This window comes from Anguilla anguilla, chromosome 6 (assembly GCF_013347855.1).
Source record: "Anguilla anguilla isolate fAngAng1 chromosome 6, fAngAng1.pri, whole genome shotgun sequence".
NCBI classification, from domain to species: domain Eukaryota; kingdom Metazoa; phylum Chordata; class Actinopteri; order Anguilliformes; family Anguillidae; genus Anguilla; species Anguilla anguilla.
The window spans coordinates 6,608,104-6,617,411 of record NC_049206.1 but is presented as its reverse complement, the minus strand read 5'-3'; positions in this window follow the sequence as shown (position 1 = coordinate 6,617,411).

Genomic DNA, 9,308 nt, shown 5'->3' with positions numbered 1-9,308 from the left:
CCCTCTTCTCCTGCATTTGTCTCAATTCCTCTCCCCCCATCTCTCTCTCTCTCTCTCTCTTTCTCTTTCGTGTCTTACGTTTACATAAAATGTATTTACAAGCAGCAATTAAATGTGTTGTTTTGCCATCACCGATAGCGCTGACAAAAACAACGTAGCTTTAAGGTATTTATTAATTTAGCAGCTGTTCTTACGCAAGGCAGCTTCCAGCGATTATGTTTTTTGCTTAGAAGACATTACGTTATCCCTTCGGGCCTCTGGTGCCGGCCTGTGAACAAACAGAGGACAGAAATATTTCATAACAGCATTTCTTTTTATAACCAGCATAGGAAATATAAGCAGGTCCATTTCCCCGATTGATGCTGACTATGGTATTTTTTTCACAGGTTAATCAATAATATAGTTAGGCAAAACCTTCTGTTTCTAATAACATGGAAGGGAACAGATTGCTTTCGTACAATCCGATGCGCGAATCTATTAACAATTTCCCCGCATCGTGCCCCCCGACACAATGTTACCAATAATCTATGGCAGGATCCTCTGGCGCGTGTATGCTGCAGTCCATATGAATATTCAAATTGTGCAATTATATATTCTGTTTATGCGTTAACAAGCTTCACGTTAAAACGCTGCATGTGTCTTTCTACTGTGCGTGGTACTAAATGATCATATTAGAAATTGCATAAGAACTTATTTGCGCAGGTTCAAGGGGTTAAACAGTCGATTGCAAAAAAAAAAAAAAAAAATCTATGCCTAAAAACTGTAGACATTCGGCTACATTAAGCACGCCATAACCTAAAAGTGACAGAGCTGCATTATAGTGTTCTTACAGACTTCTTTCGACTACGAAAATGACTATTTTACCAGAGAAACGTGCAGTATATGCTTCGTCATTACGTGGAATAATTCCAAACCACGTGCTGGTATTTATTATTGCCGAATGCGCGCTCTTTCTTTCTCTCTCTCTCTCACATACACACACACAAGTGAGAACTTTTTTCGATGTCACCTACAACGTCAGCCGCGATTCCTGACGTCATTCGTATAGTTCTTAGGACTGGAACTGCAGCACTACGGCGAGAGAACAGCTCCCGATCTCGGCGTGCACATACAGGTAACGTTCTAGCTTCCATGCAAAGAAGCACACACACACACACACACACACACACACACACACCCGCGTGCAAACAGAAATCACGTCAGCACGCACACACACATAGCTCACACACAAGCACACACACGTTAAACGCACGCACGCACTCCCTGAATATAAACACTCCTGCACACTGCTTAGACAGTTCGGCCTTGCCAGTAATTTTCACGAGCTACACTTTGCTGGTTGATTGCAGCTCGAACACTGGGCTCCAGACTTCAAAAGCACAGCTTCTTCAACTTCCCTTTAACCAGCCGACAGCACAACGGGAGATGGACAGCAAAGGTGCCGGTGAGGAACTTTTACGTTTTTAAAGGAACAGGGCGTGGGACTGTCACCGTCCGCTCTGAAATGTGTTCGGCGTTGCGGGGGAATGCATGCCTTCACTCTCTGTGAGTAAGACTGCGGAACTTCGAGCTCGAAGGCTACGGTATACGGGTCCCGTTCTCCCAGTGCACTTTGTGTACCGTGCAGCAGCGAGATTAAAGTACGGCTCAGGGGTGAAACCGCCCCTGCGTCTAACTTCTGCCGCTTCTGCCAGGGACGGCTCCGGCAGTGACTTGACCGCATAGGGTAGGCGGAAATCCCGCAGCACATGTTTGGCACGGAAAATCTCTATGAATGGGTCTCTTTTTCTCTTTCCTATGGCTTCAGGCGTTGCCATCATCCAGTATTGTTAGTTATGTATAAAAAAAATAGTTGTAGCTTATTTTTTTTTTAGATTCATAGCTAGGTAAGGTATTACACCCTTGGTTGGTGTGGGTGTATTTAGGTTTTTGAATTGTTTTATGTATTCCTTTTTTGGAGGGTAGGTGACGGGGTTTCAGCGCTGCTATGTTTTAGCATCTTTGGTGCTTCGTCAGGTGATTCAAACGAAAAGTGCTTGCGGTCCACTTTTCTCGTACAGACGCATGGGTTGTTTATAATCTGTGTGAACCGCCGCTGTTCCGCATGGAAGCCGAAACGGAAACACGCGTCTCAGCCACCCGGCCTCGGCTGTGAGACAGTTTTTCCCAGCGGGCTGGCTTGTTTGATTAATGTGGTGCATAAATGTGTCTTGTTGTGTAACAGAAAAATGCGTGCTCACTCGGTAGCAGGCTTATGACAGGTCAGCAAAAAATGTTCATTAACTGCAACAAAGAAGTTTCCAGACTGACATAGGGTTCGCACTTTTGTGTGAGAGAGCAGACTGCGTGCAGGCGCCTATGTAGCCTGTATATATATATATATATATATATATATATATATATATATAGTGTGTGTGATATAGATGAGTGTGTGTGTGTGTGTGTGAGAGAGAGAGAGAGAGGGAGAACCTGCTGTCGCTTTCTGTTTCAATGTCGCTTTCTTTTTGAGAGCCTGTGTGTGTATGTATGTTTTGTGTCTTTCTTTTCCCCCTCCTTACTCATCATTTTCAACCTGACATCCTTACTGACCATCGCTTACTGACCGATTATGCTCCATCACAGACTCTGATAGATCCGAACTCACAGGACACATCTCTTCTCTCTCCATCCCTTACCATCCCTTTATCCTATTTCTCCCCTCTCTTCTTTTCTGTTCCCTTTCGAAACCCGTCCTCTCCCCTTCTTTTCCTATCCCCACTCCTCGTAGTGATGTGTGTTCTCTGGGCTAGTGGGTGGCGATGCTCAGATTTGACAACCACTTGGTGTCCGAGTGCTTTTCTCCTTCTTGAAGGCCAAGACTTACCTGGACTAGCCCATAAAGCTCTCCCCCCCTGTCCTTCCAGAATAAACCTCCAGTCCCCTGACCACAGACCCGACTGATCCACGGAAGCCAAGTATTTGTATTTTTACAACCCGTGTGTGTGTGTGACAATTTTTCTAATGAAGCAAATCTTAGACAGGCTCGCTCCATGATCCCGGTGACTGCAGTACAAGAAAGAGCCAAAAGTTCTAATGGAAGATGGGTTTACTGAGGTAAAGACGGTAGAGAGAGATTTGCTTTGCAATTAAAGGGAGTACTCCACCAAAAATGATTTTAAAATGGCATTTTATCTATCTGCTGTCAATAATGCTAACAGCCCAATTAAAATGGATGCTGTGGTTTTAAAAGTTGAATAAATGACTCCTGGCGGCATAACAGTTTGATGTGAAAAATGTATGTGCCTCGGCATTCATGATCTTGGCACCTTTGCGACTTCAAAATCAGTCATAAATATATGTGCTTGTACTTGTCCTAATCAATCGGGCATGCCAATATGATGTTCCTCTCCCATAAAATATATATCTTGAAAGACAGGATAGACAGTCATTTACACATGAGGTCACGGCAGTGCCATTGCCTGTGACGTTTATGAGATATTAGTGAAATGCTTGATGGCAGTTGTAGTGCAGTATCAAATTGGAAATTTGGTTTTGCCAAATGGAACATAATTTGAAAAGGGTATATTTCATAATATACAAAAATGAATCAAGCTACATATTGGTTAGATTATCACAATGAATACAAGACATTACAAGAGACAATATATGAAGTTTATATAATTGGTTGGATATTTCCTTAAACACACACTATACTGGGGGTTACTATACTGATGATACATAACTTGGGGAGGGATTGCACCAACGTTGCCAACTCTTTCTTAGAAAAAATAACTGCTATGGTTCAGATTTTTCCCCAGAAGTTGTTTAGATAAATGAAGTGCCATATTTCAGTGATGTGTTCACAATAATTAGCATAAGCATTCACAGCTCATTGTATTCCCATTGTGAATTAGATGGAACTAGTTGGCATTCAGGCTGTTTTAGAAGCATTTAGTGACAAATGCAAACAAGATAGAAGTAGCGTGTGTGCGTGTGTGTGTGTGTGCATGTGTGCATGCGAGTGTGTGTGTTTGTGTTTGTGCGCACAATCTAGCTGCCGAAAATGTTGCTGTTACTACTGACACTTTCAAAGTATTTTGTGATTACTGGCTCTGTGAATGAGCAGAGTAACTGAGTGACACCTGTGGGCCCTGGCTCGGTTGTCCTGACGATGAGGTAAAAACTATCTGCTGTGGCTCGATTTCACAGAAAAGCAGCTGATTTGTCCTTGGTTGCTCCTGAATAAGCAAAAACATTGCTAGAGGGGCTGTAAACCTGATGACAAATTATTGTGCTAAAGATATATACCTGGGGGAGGGGTTTATTGTGTTTATGATATATACCCGGGGGAGGGGTTTATTGTGTTTATGATATATACCCGGGGGAGGGGTTTATTGTGTTTATGATATATACCTGGGGGAAGGGTTTATTGTGTTTATGATATATACCTGGGAGAGGGGTTTATTGTGTTTATGATATATACCTGGGGGAGGGGTTTATTGTGTTTATGATATATACCTGGGGTAGGGGTTTATTGTGTTTATGATATATACCTGGGGGAGGGGTTTATTGTGTTTATGATATATACCTGGGGGAGGGGTTTATTGTGTTTATGATATATACCTGGGGGAAGGGTTTATTGTGTTTATGATATATACCTGGGGGAGGGGTTTATTGTGTTTATGATATATACCTGGGGGAGGGGTTTATTGTGTTTATGATATATACCTGGGAGAGGGGTTTATTGTGTTTATGATATATACCTGGGAGAGGGGTTTATTGTGTTTATGATATATACCTGGGAGAGGGGTTTATTGTGCTAATGATATGTGCTTTGGGGAGGGGTTTATTGTCCTAATTGGGTTGGCAGGTTATGTCAACTGCCAGGTTACGGCTTAGCAGGGTATGCCCCAAACCTATACAGCACTGAGAGTTCGGTACTTTTCAGGGTTCCCCACAGAAATAACCACACTGACCACAGACTCTCAGCCCTTAAGAACAGAAATTTCTGTACCTTCTGACCTTGCGTAAATACACAAAATTCAGATACACCTGCGCTTGTCCACGCAATAGAGCCCCAAAACTTGGCTCCAGTCCCACAATAAATCATTCTCTCCATTGGACATTTAGCTACATCTGCCAATAAAAATATTTGATCAAAGTTGTCTGATCAACGTAGCCAATTTCAGGATACTTGGATACACAGGCAAAATGGACATATAAGGAAGTTCACAGGTGATGCTATTTCAGCCAATAGAACACGTTTTTGTTTTACAACTTTAACAAGGGATACTGGCACACAGGAGGTTGCTATGCTAATATCACATATCAGGGGAGGAGTTTATTGTGTTAATGATGTTCATCAAAGGGAGGGGTTTGCTGGGATAGAATAGAACGAATAGGAGGACCTCCCTGTCCTAATGATACTCACCAGTGGGAGGGGTTAACTATGTCCCTACAATTTGGGAGGGTCCGGTTGCTATGGGGATTTTCCCATGCTTCAGAACGTCCTGTGCAACTGTGTTGTACTCAGTCACGCCCCTATCAAACATATTAGCGTGTTTAAGCATCAGTGATAGAGGGATAGAGATTGAAATGTTGAGAACACGGAACTGAGTATTTGCTGGGTCGACAATGAAATCTATGATGTCGCGATTCTCTTCAACCAGGTCAGAGTTGAGAGTCAGATTGTGAGGTCCACCTTGCTGTATATCATGCACAGTAGATTCTAGTCCGGATTCATTTAATGTTCAATCTTTGATTCACAAATACATTTCAAGTTTTATTTATTTATTTTTTCACAAACACAGCAAGGTTTGGAAAGATCATTTCAGTTTTAGCTGAACTCGCCTGCATTTCTGAGGAAAATATCTAGCACTAGAATTTATTTGTAAGAAGCAAATGTTAATTGAATCTAGGCCAAAAAGTTGCATATGTGCATTTCTGCTCCAGAAAATACATAATTAAAAAGAAATGTAAAAATGAGACCTTTACTGAATATCTCTAGGTCTTAGTCTGTCAGCAGTGCCCTCCAGTTCATCACAGTAGAAAGGCTCACAGCGCCCTCTAGTGGTCGATGTGTAAAAAATACAGTTCGTAGGGCTACAGGGCACTCAGTGTAACTTACGTTAATAGATTGCATTGCATTATAATCACTTGGCAGATGCTGTTATCCAGTAAATGTATCAACAAGAAGGCACAGAGGCCCATTTGTAATTTCTAAGTGCAATATTAATCTAATAAACAATATATATATTGTAACAAAAGTAGGTACAACCTTATCCAAAAGGTATGATATAACACAATATAACATTAGCCAAATGGAAGTTAGGGTACAGAAAGGCAACTTGTTTATGGATCAGGATAAGGAGAGGCTATTCAGTCCATCTAACCCTTTATTTTCTGTTGTCTTATTGACAACCGTCTTGAGAACATGCACTTCAGTCTTAGTATTCTATACATTAATAACTGCCTGTGTAAAGATATACATCAGCATCAGTGCGAACTGAATATTTCCTAGGCCCTCTTATTCTGTTGTGCTATTCTCAAGACATTTCTAATGCTTTCCAAGCTTTATTTGCAGAACTATAAAAAATTTTAAATTAAACATCTTTGGTCTTTTTTTGGAACTAATTTTCCTTTGATATGTAAGGCCAGCCTTGTTTGTTTTGATCTTGTAGTACAATGTCCAGGACTACAGGCAAATTTATAGCTAAGGCACAGTATTAAATTAATTTATGCTCTTTGGATTTATACTAATTATTTTTTTGTGATACATCCAGGCATGCTCTTTTTTTACTGCTTTGGCACAATATACTACAAACCAGGACAGGCTGAGGTCAACCGTAATTTTAAAAAAAAGACTAAATCCATATTGAATTGTGCACATTATAATTTAGTAACATAAATAAAATAATGGGGTTACATTTAGTAACGCTCAACTTCATGTAACAGATGTGTGCCCAGTTCTGGATTTTATGAAAATCTTTAATAGTTGCCTTCAAAGTCACTTCCAAATTCTTTATTTTATCTCCAGGATGTTAAGAGTAATTGTTGATGCCATAGTAGTATTCAAAGTGGACACAGCTACAGAGAGAGTGAAGCATGGGTTGGAGAGGAATCTTCCAATGCGGTAACATGCCTCTTGTGCATAATGCAGATGTGGGAGTGAGAGAGAGAGTATGCGTATGTGCGTGTGTGTGTGTGTGTGTGTGTGTACCTGTGTGTGTATGAGTATGCGTATGTGCGTGTGGGCGTGTGTGTGTGTGGGTGCACATGTATGCATATGCATGCGCATGTGCTCTATGTGGAGAGACAGAGCTTTTGAGGCACGATCAATATCACACACAACAGCTGTGGAGCTAGTTGGATAACAGGCTGTGGGTTAATGTGCATGAATTATGAAATGTGTATCTCGGTCATGTATTTGGTACCGTGGGTTACCTTGCGCTGACATCTGCTGCAGAAACAAATTCTTGCAGCCAGCGAGAGCTGCGACTTCCCCTGTGAGCAAATCGGCCGACCTGTGAGAGGTCTGCATGGGTGATGGAAACAAGGGATTCTGGGAGATTTCAAGATGATAAGGCAGGGGGAGAGAGAGAGAGAGAGACAGAGAGAGAGAGAGGGGGAGAGAGAGTAGAGTGTGGAGTAGAAGCAGTGGTTTTGACAGAATGTGTAAGGACTGACAAACCTTGGTGTTGAAGATGGGATGCAGCTAGATCAAACTGGATAAAACTAGATCAAACTGGATAAAACTAGATCAAACTGGATAAAACTAGATCAAACTGGGTAAAACGAGATCAAACTGTATAGAACGAGATCAAACTGGATAAGACTAGATAAACCTTCAGGGTGAGTGAATTGATCTGAGTGAATGGATCTGTGTGGATGAGGGTCTGCAAACCAGACCTTGATGAGGGACCATAATTTTCCTTTTGGCTGGATTTGTTACTGAGAGAGATATGGAATGGATGTTGGCATGTCAGGTTATTTCAGGTTAAATATAGTTTAAAACAGTAAAATGTCACAGATTCATCCATTAATGGTGAAGGTCTTTATTTTCCAGAAACTTTCATAAAAAATTGCTTAGGATGATATTTCTGATATTGCTTGTGCTAGTGATTTATTATTTATCAGTAACATAAAACAAATCTGGTGCTCTGACATTGTTTAGCTGAAGTTCATTTAAATTTATTATTATTTTTTATACATTATTTTTTTTTTACATTTACCTCTTTCCTGTCTGTCATTCTGCAGTCCAAATGATGCTTGGTTAAGCATGTTCTTAGATTTATTTGTCAAAGCCACACCCACAAACCAGTGTAACCAATCGGGGGCGACGGTGTCAAATTCTGCTGACTTCAGGGGTTTTGGGCCATGGATAACCATTTTATCTCTGTGTTTCTCTTTAACAGAAACATGGAATGGAGCAGCATCATCTCAGGTTAAAAGTATTTTAGTTATTTTTTAATGTAATGTCATTAGTAATATGTCTTTGTTAAAAAAATTACTATTACTGAGGTGTGCATGTACTTATTAAGTAACAGAAGTGTGACACATCTCTAAATTTGTTTGGTTTTTACACAGGTCACATGAACGTCATACAGGTAAAATGCAGGAATAAAACAGTTTTCACATACCAGCTGTCAGTATGCTCCCATTACCTGATATATCTAGTTTGACTGGCAGGACACATGGCTGTTTTCGCCACTGGGTTTTGCAGTTCATGTACGCATGTATGTATGAGGCTTTGTGTTTGTGTGTATGTATGTATGTATGTTTGAGTTTACGGTTAAATTCAAAAGTGTTGGGGCAGTGATACAATTGTTGTTGCTTTGGCTATGTACTCCCCGTACATTAAAACAAATTAATATGAGATTAAAGTGAAGACTGTCAGCTTTAATATGAAGGTATTTACTTCCATATCAGGTATCCATGTAAGAATTGCAGCCATTTTAATACTGTAATAAGGTAATCGGCTGATTCTAGGTGTGGAATTAGCATTTTGGAATCTGTTGCTGTTGTCTCTCAACTCAAGGCCCAAATAAGGGGCAATGTCACCATTAAAGCAGGCCGTCACAGGGCTAAAGATCAGAACACATCAATCAGAGACATAGTTAAATCAGTGGGTGTGCCACAATCAACTGTTAGATACACTATTAGGAAGCAAGGATGCGCTTGTGAGCTCCACAATCCGCAAGGCAACCTGGTAGACCGCAGAAGACCACTGTAATGGAGGGCAGAAGAGTACTTTCAATTGTGAAGTAAAAAAAGCCCCTTTTCAACTGTCAAACCGATCAAGAACCCTCTCCAGGATGTAGGCATAGACC